This window comes from Nelumbo nucifera, chromosome 1, assembly GCF_055504915.1.
Source record: "Nelumbo nucifera cultivar China Antique chromosome 1, China Antique-T2T, whole genome shotgun sequence".
Taxonomy (NCBI): Eukaryota; Viridiplantae; Streptophyta; class Magnoliopsida; order Proteales; family Nelumbonaceae; genus Nelumbo; species Nelumbo nucifera.
The window spans coordinates 5,828,863-5,845,293 of record NC_142649.1 but is presented as its reverse complement, the minus strand read 5'-3'; the positions used below and the strand labels follow the sequence as shown (position 1 = coordinate 5,845,293).

General features: G+C 40.7%; 1 protein-coding gene across 1 annotated transcript in view; it reads left to right on the top strand.

The window, feature by feature from the left end:
• The first annotated feature begins 1,421 nt into the window (after positions 1-1,421).
• The window catches only part of LOC104605195 (protein FAR1-RELATED SEQUENCE 8-like), a 50,627-nt gene continuing 35,617 nt past the window's right edge, over positions 1,422-16,431 (top strand). The window contains exons 1-2 of the mRNA XM_010269842.3: positions 1,422-1,712; positions 1,890-2,035. The gene's annotated coding sequence lies outside the window, so the exon portion shown is untranslated. The remainder of the gene's footprint in view (positions 1,713-1,889; positions 2,036-16,431) is intronic.

Genomic DNA, 16,431 nt, shown 5'->3' with positions numbered 1-16,431 from the left:
AAAAGAGTCACAAAATGCTTATTAGAGAAAGAACCACCAAATGCCCAATATGAAACAAATACTTATTTTTTAAAATAAGCACTTAAAAAGCTCGGTGCCAAATGCAAATAAATATTTATTTGAATAAGCACTTGTTTTTAAACACATATTCAACAGGCACTTATTTTTAACATTAAACACTCTTGAACAATGTTTTGAAAACTGGACCAACCGACTGGTTGAACCGTGCCCCATCCCTGGCTGGTCTGGATTCACCCCCCAAACCAGTATGTTTAAAAATGTAAATAACTGTTCGCCCAACCGGTTCAACCAAAGAACCGGTCCCCGTTTTTTACATTTTCACTTTTAGTACAAAAACACAAAAAAAACTAAAATTGGGCCAAACAAGCCATAAGGTTCAATTGAATCCCAATCCCAACCAATGCAAAACCCCTCTTCTATCGTTCTTTCTAGTATTCTATGCTCCTTCAAACCTAACCTAAGTCTAGCCACCACCACCAGCGCCTCCAGCTCCACTGCCGACGCCATTACTAGCCATAACAGATAGTCTCTCCCCTCCTCTTTCTTCTTTTTCTCCTTCCTGCTGGTGAATAATGTTGATTGTGTTCCTCTCCCTAAAACTCCATCGGCCGGTTTCCTCTCCTCCTCCTCCCCCTTCTTCTTCTCATTGGCAGAGGCAACAATGTTCTCTATTCAGTGTCCTCTCCTATCCTTCTTCCCTATTTCATTCTCCTCCTCCTCCCATTGATTTCTCTCTCTCTCTCTCTCTGTATCTAATTATGAATATGATTTTTGCAACATTTATTCATTGCTGATTACTCTTTCTTTGTAATTTAGTACTTTAGTTTACACAAATTTTTAATATTTATTTTTTAATTATTGAACTTGAAATTAATTAATTACTCAGTTTTGTAAATTTTGATTACAACTTTGCTCAAATTGAAATTCTAATTTGATTTTTGCTCCAGGCTTGGAATTTAATCTTTCCTTTAGGCTTCAGTCCACCAAATTCGGCCAAGATACAAGACAATCCACCTAGTTGTTCAGTATTGAAGGTTAGCCTAACTGCCTAAGCCCTCTTGAAATCTTGAAATAAAAACTTAAACTTAAATAAATTGATTTCATATTTTGAATTTAAGTGATATTGATACTGAAATAGCTGAAAATTGAAATCAATTTTAGTTTATCATGTATATGTATGCATTATAATTTTTGAATTTTATTTATTATATATATGCTTATTTATTATATTAATATGGTTCGACCTCCGGTTCAACCTCGGTCAGACCTCTGACCCGCGAACCTCAGGCTTTACCGGATCGAAGCCTGGTCCGGTTTTCAGAATACTAAACATGGCCTTTGTAAATATTGGAAAAGGGGGTGTCTTAATAAATAAAAAAAGTACCGTACCGAATGAAATTGTAGGAAAAAAGTGCAGGAAATCTGAACGGTATGGATAGTTTAGTGTTACGTAACACCACCTTCTTTAGTTTTTCCTTGTCTGTGTAGGTGGGACCCGCCACGGAGATCTTTCAGGGCCCTCAGTCTCCTCTGCCTTGATTTTTCTTGTCGCTCTTCTGGTTTGCTTCTTCTCTCACCTCTCCGTTCTGCCCCAGGCCCAAATATACTTTCAAATCTCAGAAAGAGTGTGAAATCGAAAGCCGAGAGATCTGGGGTTTCGACATTCAGCTTGTGGAGGCAGATTTCTTAAGGTTGGGATTTGATTGATGTTTAGTTTCATTTGTTTTTCTATTGCATCCGTCGTTGTTGTCAGAAATTAGAAACAGAGGTTTAGGGTTTAAATGGTAGATTTTGTTTTGAGTTTTTAAAATATTGCTCTTGAAAGTTTTGACATTTTCCTTTAAGTTTTTAAAATTCTATCTTTACAGGCTCGAGTTGCTTGGTTTCCTGCTTTTGTGATCGGGCAACGTCTGGTTCGATAAGTTGCAGTTTATTGGTTTCTGTTATCTTCGAAAGTTTAAATCAGATTCATTCCAGCAAAAGATAAATCCTTAGGCCGTGAAGCTCAACTCTGGTAAAACGCATTTATCTGTTTTTTTTTTTTTTTTTTTCCCTTTCTTGTTTCCTTGTTGTTTCTCTGTATTTAGCGTTTGCTTTTGTGCAGGTTGAATTTAAAGATTGCAGCTTGCAATTTGAAATTTCATGCATAATGAAGTACCATATAGATGTTAGTTTGGGTATTTTGATCAGACACTGTTTTGTGAACTTCAAATGGTTCTTTTTTTTATCAATAACTTTGAAAAGATTTCATTAATTAGAAAACTTTAAGATACAACAAGAAGTTGTGAAAGAAATTAGCTTTAATAAGCTGATCCGGGACAGAATTACAAATGTGCCCAAAACATATTTTTGTTCTTTGAACCCCTTGCTTTGTTAAACTATCTGCCAACTGTTGGCAGATCTCCTAACCCATCCCACCTGGATTGACATGTTCCTTGACATCCATTTAAATCTTAGGAAATCATTCTTCAACTGTCATGTCACCCTTCCCCTTTCTGCAACCATTTTATCACAGTTTTTGAGTCTCCCTTGATGATCAGTCATTCAGTCTATTAATACCCAACTCCTTAGTCTTTTCAACCCCATATGCTGTAGGTACATACTCTGCCCTTGCCACATCACCCTCCTCCACAGGACCGGATTACAGGGCAATAATGAGTCCATTTTCATCTCTAATGGCCCCCCAATGCCTGAAGGACCTGGGTTACCCACACAACTCCCATCAAAGTTCAGCTTCTTCCAACCATTTGTTGGAGGAGACCATGCCTCAAAGAACTGTTGTCTCCTCCCTGAAAAAGTCTTTGACCTTAAAAGATGAAAACAACTTCAAGCTTTTTACCCAATGTGCCACCCTCACTGTTTCGACTAAATCTTCCTTGCATTTTTCTTTTCCTTCAAATATTCTATCATTTTTTTCCTCCTAAATGGTCCAAAGCATTGCTGCCCTAGTACATCTCCATAGAATCCTACCCCTCATTTTCATTCCACTAATACCATTAGGGCTGAATAAACCTTCCACCTTGTTAGGAGAAGACCGCCTGCACCCAAAAAGGGAAGTAAACCAATTCCAAATAAAACTAACAAAAGGGCAATATATTAGAAGGTGGAAAGCAGTCTCACCACTCAACTTACACAGGACACACCAGTTGGGGGACAAGCACCAATTTGGTCTTTTCCTTTGAAGTACATCAAAGGTATTAATACAACCATGAAATACTTTCCAATAAAAAGCACTGATTTTAGGGGGAGTAGAGGGCACCAAATTTCTTTGATTGGGAAAGGAAGAGAATATTGTGTGGCAACCAACGATTGTAGAAGGGATTTACAAGAAAACGACCCGTCAGAATTAGGACCCCAAATCCTAGAATCTGACCCACCTTCTCCCAAGAATACTGAATTCAGCAATCCTCACAGCTTGGACACTACAAGAAGTTTAGACTCTCTAAGGTTCCTATTAAAGCCCAAGTTCCAATTCAACCTTGGAAGGTGAGATGGTTGATTTAGGAAATCTGAAATAGGCTTATCCTTGAGCCTGGACAGATCACAAAGAGAAGGAAATTTCTCACCCAAAGGAGTATCTTCAATCCACACATCCTCCCAAAATATGATTTTACTACCAGAAGACAAGTCGTACCTGATATGATTTAGGAAGGTAGGGAGAACATCATGGATGGCCTTCCAGGGAGCAGCCAAGGTAGCCCTACGGAGACATCTAGCATCCCATCCGTTGCTCGACATGCCATGAATGCTTGCAACCACTTTGTGCCATAATTTCTCATTTTCATTTGGAAACCTCCAAAGCCATTTGCAAAGAAAAGCCTGATTCTTTTGATAAAAAAAAAGCAAAGCCTGATTCTTTAGCCTAACATTACCTATTTCCAAACTTCTTTCCACCTTCAACTTCCTCACCTTTTCCCTTCTAACCAAATGATCCTTCTTTTTTTCCCCTGGCTCCCAAAGAAAATCCCTCAATTTTCCTCACTATCTCTTGTGGCATCTTAAACATTGACATGTAGTACATTGGAAGATTTGCTAAAGTAGACTTAATTAGAGTTATTCTCCCCCAAGGAGATATAGTTCCTTTTCCACGCTGCCAAGTGTTTATCGATCCTTTCCACCACTAGAGACCAAAAACTAGCAGATCTAGGGTTGTCTCCTAGGGGTAAACCTAAGTATTTCATTGGCCACTCACCTTTCTCAGCTTAGGGAATCTACTGAAAACCTCATTTCATCATCTTCAATGTTGGTTTCAACCAATAAGCTCTTTGACCAATTAATCCTCAAATTAGACATCCTCTCATCAAAGAGTTTCACAACTATCTTCAGAATTTTCCATTCCCTCCCTACTTTCTCCATCACAAAAAATAAGAATATCATCTGCAAACTGTAAGTGACCAAAACATTATCCTTCCCAACTGACCAACCTCTGAATAGTTGCACACAATTTGGTCTTGAAATCAATTTACTTAGGGCTTCAACAATCAAAGTAAATAGAAAGAAAGGGGGTCACCCTGCCTGAGCCCACAGAATCCTTCGAAGAAATCGTACTTTGTCCCATTAACTATTACTGAATAGTGACTAGTTTCTAAGCATCCTTTAATCCATTTACACCACAAATTTCCAAAGCCACACTTCCTCATAATATCAATCAAGAAGTTCCAATCCACTAAATCATAGGGTTTTTCCAAATCCAGTTTGATAGCCACTCCTTCCCTCTTTAATCTCTTTTGAGCCTCCAAACATTCATTGGCAATTAAAATTTGATCAATAATCTATCTATCCTACACAAAGGCCCCTTGAGCTTGAGAAACAAGTGGGGGGATCACCTTCTTAATCTTTAGACACAACACCTTTGCTATCACCTTGTAAATACTGGTGACTAGACTTATTGGTCTGAAATCCCCTGGCTGGTTGGCATTGTTCCTCTTTGGGATCAATGCTCTTGTGAAACCATTGGGTCCTAGTGCTTTTGATCTATTCATAGAAAAGATCGCTTCCTTAATCTCTCCCTCTTCAAACCTTTTTTCTAGAACTTGGACTTGAGTTCCCCCCAATGTCTCCCAATCAATGCCTTCAATCCTCCATCTCTCAATTAGGGGTCTTTTATTAATTGACCTAAAGTGCTCTAAGAATGCTTTAGGAATCTCACCTTGGTCCGTGATCTCACTTTCCCCCACCAATAAAGAAGTAATCATGCACTTCCTTCTCCTTCCATGTGTAATGGCATGGAAAAATTTTGTATTTTCATCACCTTCTTGAAGGGAGATGAGAGATCCATCATATGGATGGCTGAACCCTGCAGGAAGGTTGGGCAAAATTTCAAAATTTCTCTCTCCCATCTGGGAATTACATTGCCTATTTTAGAAAACTGCATTTTCAAGGATCAATCTTGAACCAAACCGGACCATATCTGAAACCAAAAGGGAGGAGAAGGATATACCTGATACGGAGTAACAGTAACTTCCAATGAAGGTGTTCACGCCCAAGGAGAAAACCAAAAACTGCTTCCACTGAAGATGACACAGTGTGAGGTGAAGCAGGATCAACAGGACGACTCTTTAGCAAGAACCGAATTCTTCAGCAAGAATGGAGTAGAGGGCTGGTGAGCACGACTTCAGATTGCTTCTTCTACCGAGAAGCAATATCAAGAACAATTCTTGATCACTCCCACAAGTGGAGATCGAACTGGGTAGGGGCGGCAAGAACAGGGAAGAACTCTGCCGACTGCTGGAATGTCTGTTGTTGTCTGGTGTCCTTGCATGTCCGCCCTGCTCTCTTATTTATAGCCTTAAAGAGACAACCTCCTGATCTGATTAGGAGTTTTCTTAATCCAAATCTTTATTTGGATCTGGACTCTTTAAGTGATAAGGTTAACCCCTTATCTTATTTGTAGTTTAAGATCAGCTTAATCCTAATCAAATTAGGAGTTTCCTGATCCAAATCTTTATTTGGATCTGGACTCTTTAAGTGGATAAGGCTTATCCTCTTATCCTTATCTACTGATCCAAACCCAAATTTGCCCCTATTTAATTAATCTAATTAACCCAGTTCGAATTGGGCTTTAGGCCCATTAAGTTTATGTGCTCACTTAACCTCTTAACCTGTTGCCCAGTTGGCTCTTCTTGTATGGCGTGGGACCCAAACATTGATCTACACATAAGCCACATGGGTTTATCCCAGCCTTTGTTACAAGGCCCGGTCGAATTCACTGTAGGAGACAGTGAACCCCTGAGTCCATCACCATGGGCTCTTAATGGGCCCAACATTTACACTAAATGGTCCTTGGGTCCAGCCACCTTATGAAAATCCAAGGACTGTGGGCAGATGCAAGATTAGCCCATCAGGTATTACCCTCAATGGTCTTATACTTAACCTCTCAGTCCATAATGATCAAACACTGCCCGACAAGAGAGGACCTCTCCCTCGATTGCAAGGAACAATGCTGCACTCTCTACTCACGTGGATCCTAGGAATTAAAACCCTTTGCAAACATTTTGAAACCATAATATATAATATATATATATATATATATATATATGTTGGAAAACGTGGGGTTATTGGTTCAGATATGAAAATAGAATTGTATATATTCCTAGGATTGTGGAAGGATTGATTTAGAAAGTTTTTTCTTTCTATTTCTTTCGTTCTATTTTTGTACTTTCTATTTTCTCTTCTTTCTATTTTTCTTTCTTTCTATTTATTGCAGCAGCTTATTGTATAAATATGCCCATTGGCAATAGAATGAAACATATTAGTATTCTACCATTCCAAAGCATGGAATCAGAGCTCTAGGTTTGTCAACCTTGAGATTTTTTCGGCCTTTATTGCCAGTTTTTTTGTGTTTTTCTCTTCTGGCCTTCAGTGTTGATCTGTAACCAGAAGTGTTCATTTATTCTCCTTTCCTGCTGGCCTTATTTTTCCTCCATTAACAATGTCCGACATGACTGCAACAAGTGCTCCCGTCCAAACCGATGAAGGAGCAACAAACTCTCATCCTCACACTGGTGATTTGCAGAATATTCAGGCAACATATAGACTGAATGGCCAGAATTACTTGAAGTGGTCACAACTAGTGCGTACCTATTTGAAGGGAAAAGGAAAAATTAGTCACCTCCTTGGAACAGGACCAAGGTTGGGCGAGCCAAATTTTGATGCTTGGGACGAAGAGGACTCCATGATTATGTCATGGTTGTGGAGTTCAATGACACCTGAGATCAGTGATACTTGTATGTTTCTTCCCTTTGCAAAGGCTATTTGGGATGCTGTTCGACAAACCTATTCCAAAGCCCATGACGCTGCTCGTGTCTATGAGGTCAAAGTGAAGACTGTGGCGGCCAAACAAGGGAGCAGGAGTGTTACAGAGTATGCAAATCTGCTGCAAAATTTATGGCATGAGCTTGATCATTATCGGGTTCTTGAGACAAAGTGCGCAGATGATGCTGTGATCTTGAAGAATTTTATTGAAAGAGATAGGGTGTATGATTTTTTGGTTGGACTGAATGCTGAATTTGATCAGGTCCGAATACAAATTCTTGGCAAAGAAGAAGTGCCTCCATTGAATGAAGTCATAGCCCTTGTCAGAGCTGAGGAAAGCCGCCGTGGAATCATGCTTGAGCCTAAAGATCCCGAAGGCTCAGCCAGGGTGGCAAGGGGAGGAAGTTACAGTGGTTCAAAGGGTGAGAACAATCACAACTTGGCTCGTGACACAACCACCCGTGACTCTAACGATAACCTCTGGTGCACCTATTGCAAGAAGCCCAGACACACGAAAGATCGGTGCTGGAAACTTCATGGGAAACCCTCCCACATCCAACAAGGAATGGGGAAATCGAGGAGTTTCAAAAGGAGTTCAACAGGCCCATAATGTCTCCACAACCCCGCAACAAGAGCACTCAAGTCGGGGACCATTTAATGATGGAGAAATTGAAAGGCTAAGGTGCTTCCTGAAATCCTTGAAACCAGGAAGTGGTTCTACCTCTCTTGCTCTCTCAGGTGAGTCTTTATCTCTAGGATTACATGCCTCGGCTAGTGTTTTTCCATGGATTCTTGATTCTGGAGCTACTGACCACATGACACCCTCTTCACTACATTTTCTCACCTATACACCTTGTCCTAGTAATAGAAAAATTTCTATTGCTGATGGTTCTTTCACCACAGTGGCAGGGATTGGGAATATTCAAATTACTTCATCCCTATTACTTAAAAATGTGCTTCATGTTCCTAAGTTATCCATTAGCCTTATCTCTATACATAAACTCACCTAGGATGTGAACTGCAATGTTGTATTCTTCCCTTCTTACTGTGTATTTCAGGACCAGGTTTCGGGGAAGAAGATTGGACTTGCTAAGGAAAGAGATGGACTCTACTACCTTGAAGCAACCAGCAAATCATCTCACACTGTTATGCATGTCACACACGAGTCATTCTTATCTACCTCCAATAAAGATTTAATTTGGCATCATCATTTCCGTTTTGGTCATCCTTCATTTCCTATTTTAAAAACAATGCTTCCTTCCTTGTTTAAAGGATCTGATGTTGAAACCTTTCATTGTGATGTTTGTGAACTTGCTAAGCACAAAAGGGTTTCTTTCCCAATCAACAATAAAAGATCTTCAACTCCTTTTTATTTGATTCATTCGGATATATGGGGCCCTTCTCAAATTCCCAACCTTTATTGATGATTGCACTAGGGTCACATGGATTTTTCTTCTTAAGTCTAAATCTGATGTGGGTACGATTCTTCCCAACTTTCATAACATGGTCCAAACTCAGTTTGGTGTGAGAATTAAAAGGTTTCGATCTGATAATGCTACATATTATTTTAATCAGAATTTGTCCCCATTTTTTCAGAAAGAAGGCATTGTGCATGAATCCTCATGTGTTAACACTCCCCAACATAATGGGGTAGCTGAGAGAAAAAATGGCCATCTTTTGCAAACCACCCGAGCCTTTCTCTTTCAAAATCAGGTGCCAAAACAATATTGGGGGGAAGCTGTCCTTACTGCTGCCTACACCATAAATAGACTACCATCTAAAGTTCTTGACAATCGAAGCCCAATACAAGTCATTTTCTCAATTTTACCCTGATATTCGAGCCTCAAATAATCTCACACCAAGAATTTTTGGCTGCACTACCTTTGTTAATGTCCATAATAAGGGAAAATTAGACCACGAGCAATCAGGTGTGTTTTCTTGGGATATTCCCCAACTCGGAAAGGTTATAAATGTTATCATCCAGCCACCAGAAAATTCTACACCTCCATCGATGTCACATTTGAGGAAGGAAAATCTTTTTTCACTCAACCTTATCTTCAGGGGGAGCCCTCATTAATGGAAGATAAGGCATCAGATCTACTCTCCCTAGATGTTTTACCCTCCTCATAGACATTTAATCATCAAGAATCACATCTCTCTGAGTCACATTCCTCTGAGCCCCACATTCCCGAGTCTCAACAAGAGTCAAACAACCCGACCATTGAACCAAATTTGGACACTGTTAACCCCACGAATGATGTGCATGATAATGTGAGATATATGCAGGTTTACTCTAGGAGGAAAAATCCAGATCCTCAACCTGTGCAAGTCCAAGATTCAACTCCTAATCCTAGAACTAAGGGATGCTTAGATCCTGAACCTACACCTTCACAGTCTGAGTATGAGTATGACCTACCTATTGCACTGAGAAAAGGAACCAGAGAATGTACCAAACGCCCATTGTACCCTTTAGCCAAATATGTATCATTCCAAAGATTCTCTAAATCCCATAAAAGTTTTCTAGCCAGCCTTAACACCATTCCAATTCCTAATACTCTAGCCGGGGCACTTTCTAATAAGGAGTGGAGAAAAGCCATGAGAGTGGAAATGGAGGCATTAGAAAAAAACAACACATGGGAAGTTGTGGATCTACCAAGAAACAAGAAGACGATAGTTTGTAAATGGGTGTTCACAATTAAATACAAATCTGATGGGTCATTAGAAAGGTACAAAGCACGCTTGGTAGCCAAGGGATATACACAGACTTATGGGGTAGATTATCAGGAGACTTTTGCCCCGGTAGCTAAAATGAATATAGTAAGGGTGTTACTTTCGTTGTCTGCTAACTATAATTGGGATTTGCAATAGTTTGATGTAAAAAATGCGTTTCTCCATGGTGATCTAGAAGAGGAGATATACATGGACATTCCACCGGGTTTTGGAGAAGGCATTAAAGGGAACAAAGTTTGTCGGTTGAAGAAAGCACTATACGGTGTCAAACAATCTCCGAGAGCATGGTTTGGAAGGTTTACGAAGGTAATGCTGAGTACAGGTTACAAGCAAAGTCAAGGTGACCAAACATTGTTTATCAAACACACAACCTCAGGGGGGAGTTACTGCACTATTAGTCTATGTGGATGATATAATCGTTACTGGGAATGATAAAAAGGAGAATGAAGCATTGAAAACTGCCTTGCCAGAGAATTTGAGATAAAAGACTTGGGGAGACTAAAGTATTTTCTCGGAATTGAAGTTGCACATTCTAAACAAGGCATCTTTATCTCTCAACAAAAGTATGTTGATCTTTTGAGAGAAACAGGAAATATGGCATGTAAACCAGCTTCCACACTTATAGATCCCAATCATAAACTTGGAGAAGCCCACAAGAATACAAGTGTAGACAAGGAGATGTTCCAAAGACTAGTTGGAAAACTCATTTATCTTGCACATACACGACCGGATATTGCATATGCTGTAAGTGTAATAAGTCAGTTTATGCATAATCCTAAAGAAGTTCATCTGCAGGCTGCTCATCGAATTCTGCATTATTTGAAAGCCAATCCAGGAAAAGGAATTTTATTCAGAAGAAATGGAGGACTGACTCTTGAAGCATATACAAATGCCGATTATGCATGATCTCCAGTAGATAGACGGTTCACTTCTGATTATTGTACCTTTTTAGGAGGAAACTTAGTCACTTGGAGGAGTAAGAAGCAAAATGTAGTGGTTCGGTCAAGTGCAGAGGCAGAATTCAGGGCTATGGCACAAGGAGTGTGTGAATTACTCTGGTTGAAGATAATTTTAGAAGACCTGAAGATTCCACGAGAAGAGCCTATGAAACTATATTGTGACAACAAGTCAGCCATCAATATTGCTCACAATCCTGTTCAACATGACAGGACGAAGCACATCGAAATTGACCGACACTTCATAAAAGAGAAACTGGACAACATGTTGATTTGCACTCCCTATGTGTCTACAAAAGGACAATTGGCCGATGTACTTACTAAAGGGCTCAATAGTATAGACTTTCGAAGAAATATAGCCAAGCTGGGAATGGAGGATCTCTATTCACCAACTTGAGGGGGAGTGTTGGAAAACGTGGGGTTATTGGTTCAGATCTGAAAATAGAATTGTATATATTCCTAAGATTGTGGAAGGATTGATTTAGAAAGTTTTTTCTTTCTATTTCTTTCTTTCTATTTTTGTACTTTCTATTTTCTCTTCTTTCTATTTTTTCTTCTTTTTATTTTCTTTTCTTTATATTTTTCTTTCTTTCTATTTATTGCAGCAGCTTACTGTATAAATATGCCCATTAGCAATAGAATGAAACATATCAGTATTCTACCATTCCAAAACAATATATGTATGTATATCTTTATATAAATATATTTTGCAAAAACAAATTTCAACGGTTGAAATCAACTGCCGGCAGTTTTAGGTTTCCATCAGAGAGAGTGCATCCCCGATCATTCACTTTGTCCGACAAAGGAGCTGATCCTATCACTATAATCACCCACTTAGATGAATTCTTGGACTGTCCCAACATACCCAGGTTTTGACCCCCTCTAAGGATCTCACTGATTGGCATATCAAAGACAACCCAATCCGACACCTGGTGTAGTACCATAATCGAGTCTACGGGTCAGGTGTAACATTCCGGTTTTGCCCACCTATCTCCAAGGTCCAGGGCCATACTGGAGTTTCTGTTCGGTTTAGGGCTTCAAGAAAATCCACACTGCATGTATTTCAGGTCTCACCCTGGCAGCTGAGACAAGCTGCCCCAACCAACTTGGTAGTACATCAGTGTCAGCCTTGGCAGGATAAATCTCCCCAGATCTATCTTACGGCTGTGAAGATTCTAAACTAACACGAGTCTCATATGTGTCCAGTTTAAGGGTATTACACAGAAACACACCGCAATAACATGAATCAAATATGTACTTTATTCATTTACAATAAATCTCATAATGTACATCATGTTGATTGGAGCTAAGGGCATACACTGTTTAACACTTCTTTGATTCATCTCTCTCTTGACTTTTGCTTCCAACATATTTCCTCTCTCAACAATGTCTCCCTTAGCTCTTTCTTCAAATACCATCTTAATTCCTTTTCACCTTCACCTAAAGTTCCTTCTACCTCTTTGCTATCTATTGCCTCAATTTGAGAAATCAAATATGCTTTCTTCTCCTCCAATCTTCCCAACTTCTCCCTATTCCACTCATTGATTTCCTTTTTCAACAATTAGAGCTTCTTTAGGAACTTTTGGCCTTCCCACATTAGGGGCATGACCAAGCTATTCCTCCAAACTTTAATTTTCTCTTTAAAATCCGAGTGAGTGAGCCACATATTTTCAAATCTGAATGGAGTTGGGTCACCATCACTGATTCTCTCAAACAAATAGATGGGCCAATGGTTTGAGGTGATTCTAGGTAGATTTCTTCCAAGTAACCCTGGCTAATGCTCTTCCCAATTGGGTGAAACTAAAAACCTATCAAGCTTGGATAGAATAGGGGTTGTTTGAAGGTTTGACCAAGTATAGCAAGATTGCCCTAGAAGAATATCTCTTAGCTCAAAAGCTTCAATAAAGAAATTGAACTTTCTCATGCTCGGTGTGGTTCTTTGCCTACCCCCGGTTGTCTCACTCAAAAATCTTACTACATTGAAATCTCCCCCTATACACCAAGGTCCTTCCTAGAGTCCCCTAATATCCCCAAGCTCCTCCCACAATTTTTTCCTTTCTCTATATGAGTTTGGCTCATAGACATTCGTCAGGACCCATTCAAATCCGTCCTGCACACCCTTCAACTTAATAGAAACTGAGAATTTGCCCACCAGTTCTTCCAAACATTGCACTGTTTCTTCTTTCCACATTGTTATAATGCCCCCCGATGCACCCCAAGAGGGAGCAAAGCTCCAATTAATATTCCTCTCTCTCCACATGCTCCTTATCCACTTATTGTCTACTTCCTGAATTTTGGATTCTTGAATTAGAACAAAATCTGGTCTCCCCTTTCTCAATACCTCTTTGATTACTCCTCTTTTTGTGGCACTTCCTAATCCCTTTACATTCCAACTAATAATCTTCATGATCACATCAAGTACTGACCCCAACCCTCATTTAGCCTATAGGCCCCCTCTCCTTCTCCCTCCCCTGGCATTGAACTCCTTGTCCCCTTCCACATCACCAATGAGTTTTTCAACTTCATTTAGCTTCCTTCTCTCTTGCCCCCTTTTCTTTACTTACTTTGTTTTGAAGTTTATTTTCTTTGATTTTTTCCACTTTCAATCCCATTTTATCAGCCAAGTCCACCATTGGGTCCCTTGCACTCTGATCTTCTTGGCTTCTTTTACTCTCTCCCGCCTCCTTCTTTTCTTTCTTCCCCTTAACTAAAACCCTTCCAGCCTCCTCATCACTTGATCCTTCTTGGGATTGAATCCTTTTGGTGATTTCTTTTTCCCCATCTGTACCCAACCCCCTATCAGTCACTACTCTTTCCTTAGTCTTCTACATCCTTTCACCCCTAGCCTCAGACACACCCTCCCCCTCTTTCTCACCAATTGTCTCTCTCTCATCAACTTCACCTCCTAATCCCCTACTCGTCTCTCCTTCTGCTGGCTGATTCATGGGCAAATCATATCCAAGGATGGGAGCTGAAGAGTCTGTAGGACCAATAAAACATATATTAGCATAAAAAACTAAACCAACAGAGTTGTTAAGGATACCAGAAGGCTGAGAAGTAGATACAACAGGAGTTTTAGTAACAAAAGCTTCGGTACCCTTTTCCTTTTGGTGCCTCTCCAAGCCCCTAACTTCAGTTTTAATTAGATGGGAAGGCTTCGAAGGAGTATTTGACTTGGCCATCTCAGTACTTGTACCCCCACCCAGAATATCCTCTGTAACCTCCTGGTTCCCCTGTTGAAACACCAACTTATCATCTTGCTCTTGTCTCTCGCCTGGAATGAGTTCCTTACCCCCTTGGATACCTCTATTCCCCTCCTGACAATTTGAAAGATCCTTCAAGCCACTAATCGGTGTCAGCCGCAAATCACCATCTCTGTTCTTAGTTGAATGAGATATGTCTCCACCTTGTGATCTCCTCTTGTTAGCTACAGCCTCCTTTCCATCAAAAAGGGAGACAATGTGAAAGTCATCGTCCCTCTCCACACTGACCTGAACTGTCTCCAAAACTTCTAATGCTAGAATCGTCTTCAGAAGAGAAGCCGTCGTCTGAGTCTTCACAGTCGACCCACTGATCATCTTCATCGTCATCCTTCCAATCCACCTTAGTCCTATCATAGCGAGGATTAGGCCTGTTACGAATTACCCACTGCATCTGTGAAGGTTTTGTGCCTGTTTGACTGTCTTGGGTCGATGGGGACGACGATAGAGCATGATTACCATCCCCCATCGCCTTACTAAAGCCCTTGCACGTGCCATTTAAGTCATCATGTGGGTGGGAATTAGATTCTGGTTTGACTCGCCGATTCGGCCCAGGTTCAGCCTGTGGCCCATCCCTTTTGACCCCGTTTTTTAACACTTCCACAAAAGATGGTTTAGTCTTCAGGCCGACTGACCGGTGAAATTCAAAAACATTTGGATAACCCTTTTTTAATGGCAATTGGAGCCAAGCGGCTTAATGTTTGACGGTCCACCTTCTAAAACATGGCTGACAGAGAGCAACTGGTCTTCCATAGCTTCATGTCCACTTGGCAGCCTTCTGGACACGTCACCATTGTCTCCTTCCTCCTTACCTTTCTCCCACAACAGCATTTCAACTTCCAACACTAACCAGACTCTTTTCCACCACCTGTTGGAGAAGGTCTCGACCGGTCTTGGGACCCGCTGTGGATTAGAACCCTTCACTTTGATTTTTACTGCTTGAAGAGAAGACAAATTCACTGCTACAAGCGACCCTCCACAAAGTACTGCCACTTGGGAGAAAATCTCCTGCTTCCATAGATTGAACAGAAGCCCAACCATCTTTATTTGAATAGACTCCACTTCCTCCAACTCAAACTCGTTGCAGGAAGGGTTCCAGTTCTGCAACAAGGCCCAACCCTCTCGTGTCTGTGACCAAAATCCAAGATGGCTGCCTTCTTCTCAAACAGGAACAAGAATGCTTGTTCTATCACCAGAAGTGTCTTCATGACATCAACTAAGGCCCTGTTTGGCGCGTCTTTTCACGCGGGCTGTCGGCTTTTTAGAAGCCCGGCAGCCTGCATTTTGGTCTTTTCCCGTTTAGTTGGGAAAAGATCTAGCCGCCGAAAGCCACAGTCCCGAAAAGACGCGGTAAGCCCATTTCAGGCTATTTTCGGGAAGCTCCTAATGGAGCTTTTCGCCTTTTTTTCAACCCATCTTCGTGCGGAAAGACGCACGGACAGATGTGCCTTAACCAAACGGTCTTCAAGCTGTTAAGATGTTGATGCAAAAGCTCACATCGTCTTTTGACTGTCAGAGCTTCTAGAAGATCTTTCAAAAAAGACTTGCCAAATGGCCCCTAAAACTCCTTTCCAGTCTACCACTTCCTCTTCGAATCTTATCACCTTTCTTTTTTCCCAGTCTTCCAAAGTTCCATCTAATACCAATTTTGGACACAACGGCTCCACCTACACCTTTGATCTTTTCTTTCTCCTCCTCTCCAGTCTGTGAGATTGCTAGGCTCTTATCTGCTGCGATTTCTTGTGCTGACGTTTCCGGTACTTGGGTAGGGATGCTTGTTGTTCTTTCCAATCCCCACCTCCTTCGCTCAAAATCATCTAGAGCTCCTGCAACTATAAATCCAACCTTGCTTCCTTTTCGCTTCTGGTATACAAATCACTTGCTTCTTTCCATTTCCAAATGCCTCAGTTAGCTGAATGAAGGTACCCCTGTTGTTACTTTTCTTCTCAACCAAGAATCTTTTCCTACCACAAGCCAACTCTCCTTTCCATCCAGGCTTTGTGATCGCAAGGATTGTACCATCAAGGAAACCTTTGAACCAGCAAATCACCTCCCTCCCCAAAACTACTAAAGCTCTCTTATCTTCTCTGGTTTTCATCGCTGAACCTTCACTGATTTCTTCCAGAAGAAATCTTTTCTTTTCCACAACCATTATCTTCCTCCACTTTGTCGCCGGCAGGAACCTTTCCTTCGTTGTCATGGTCCCAAGT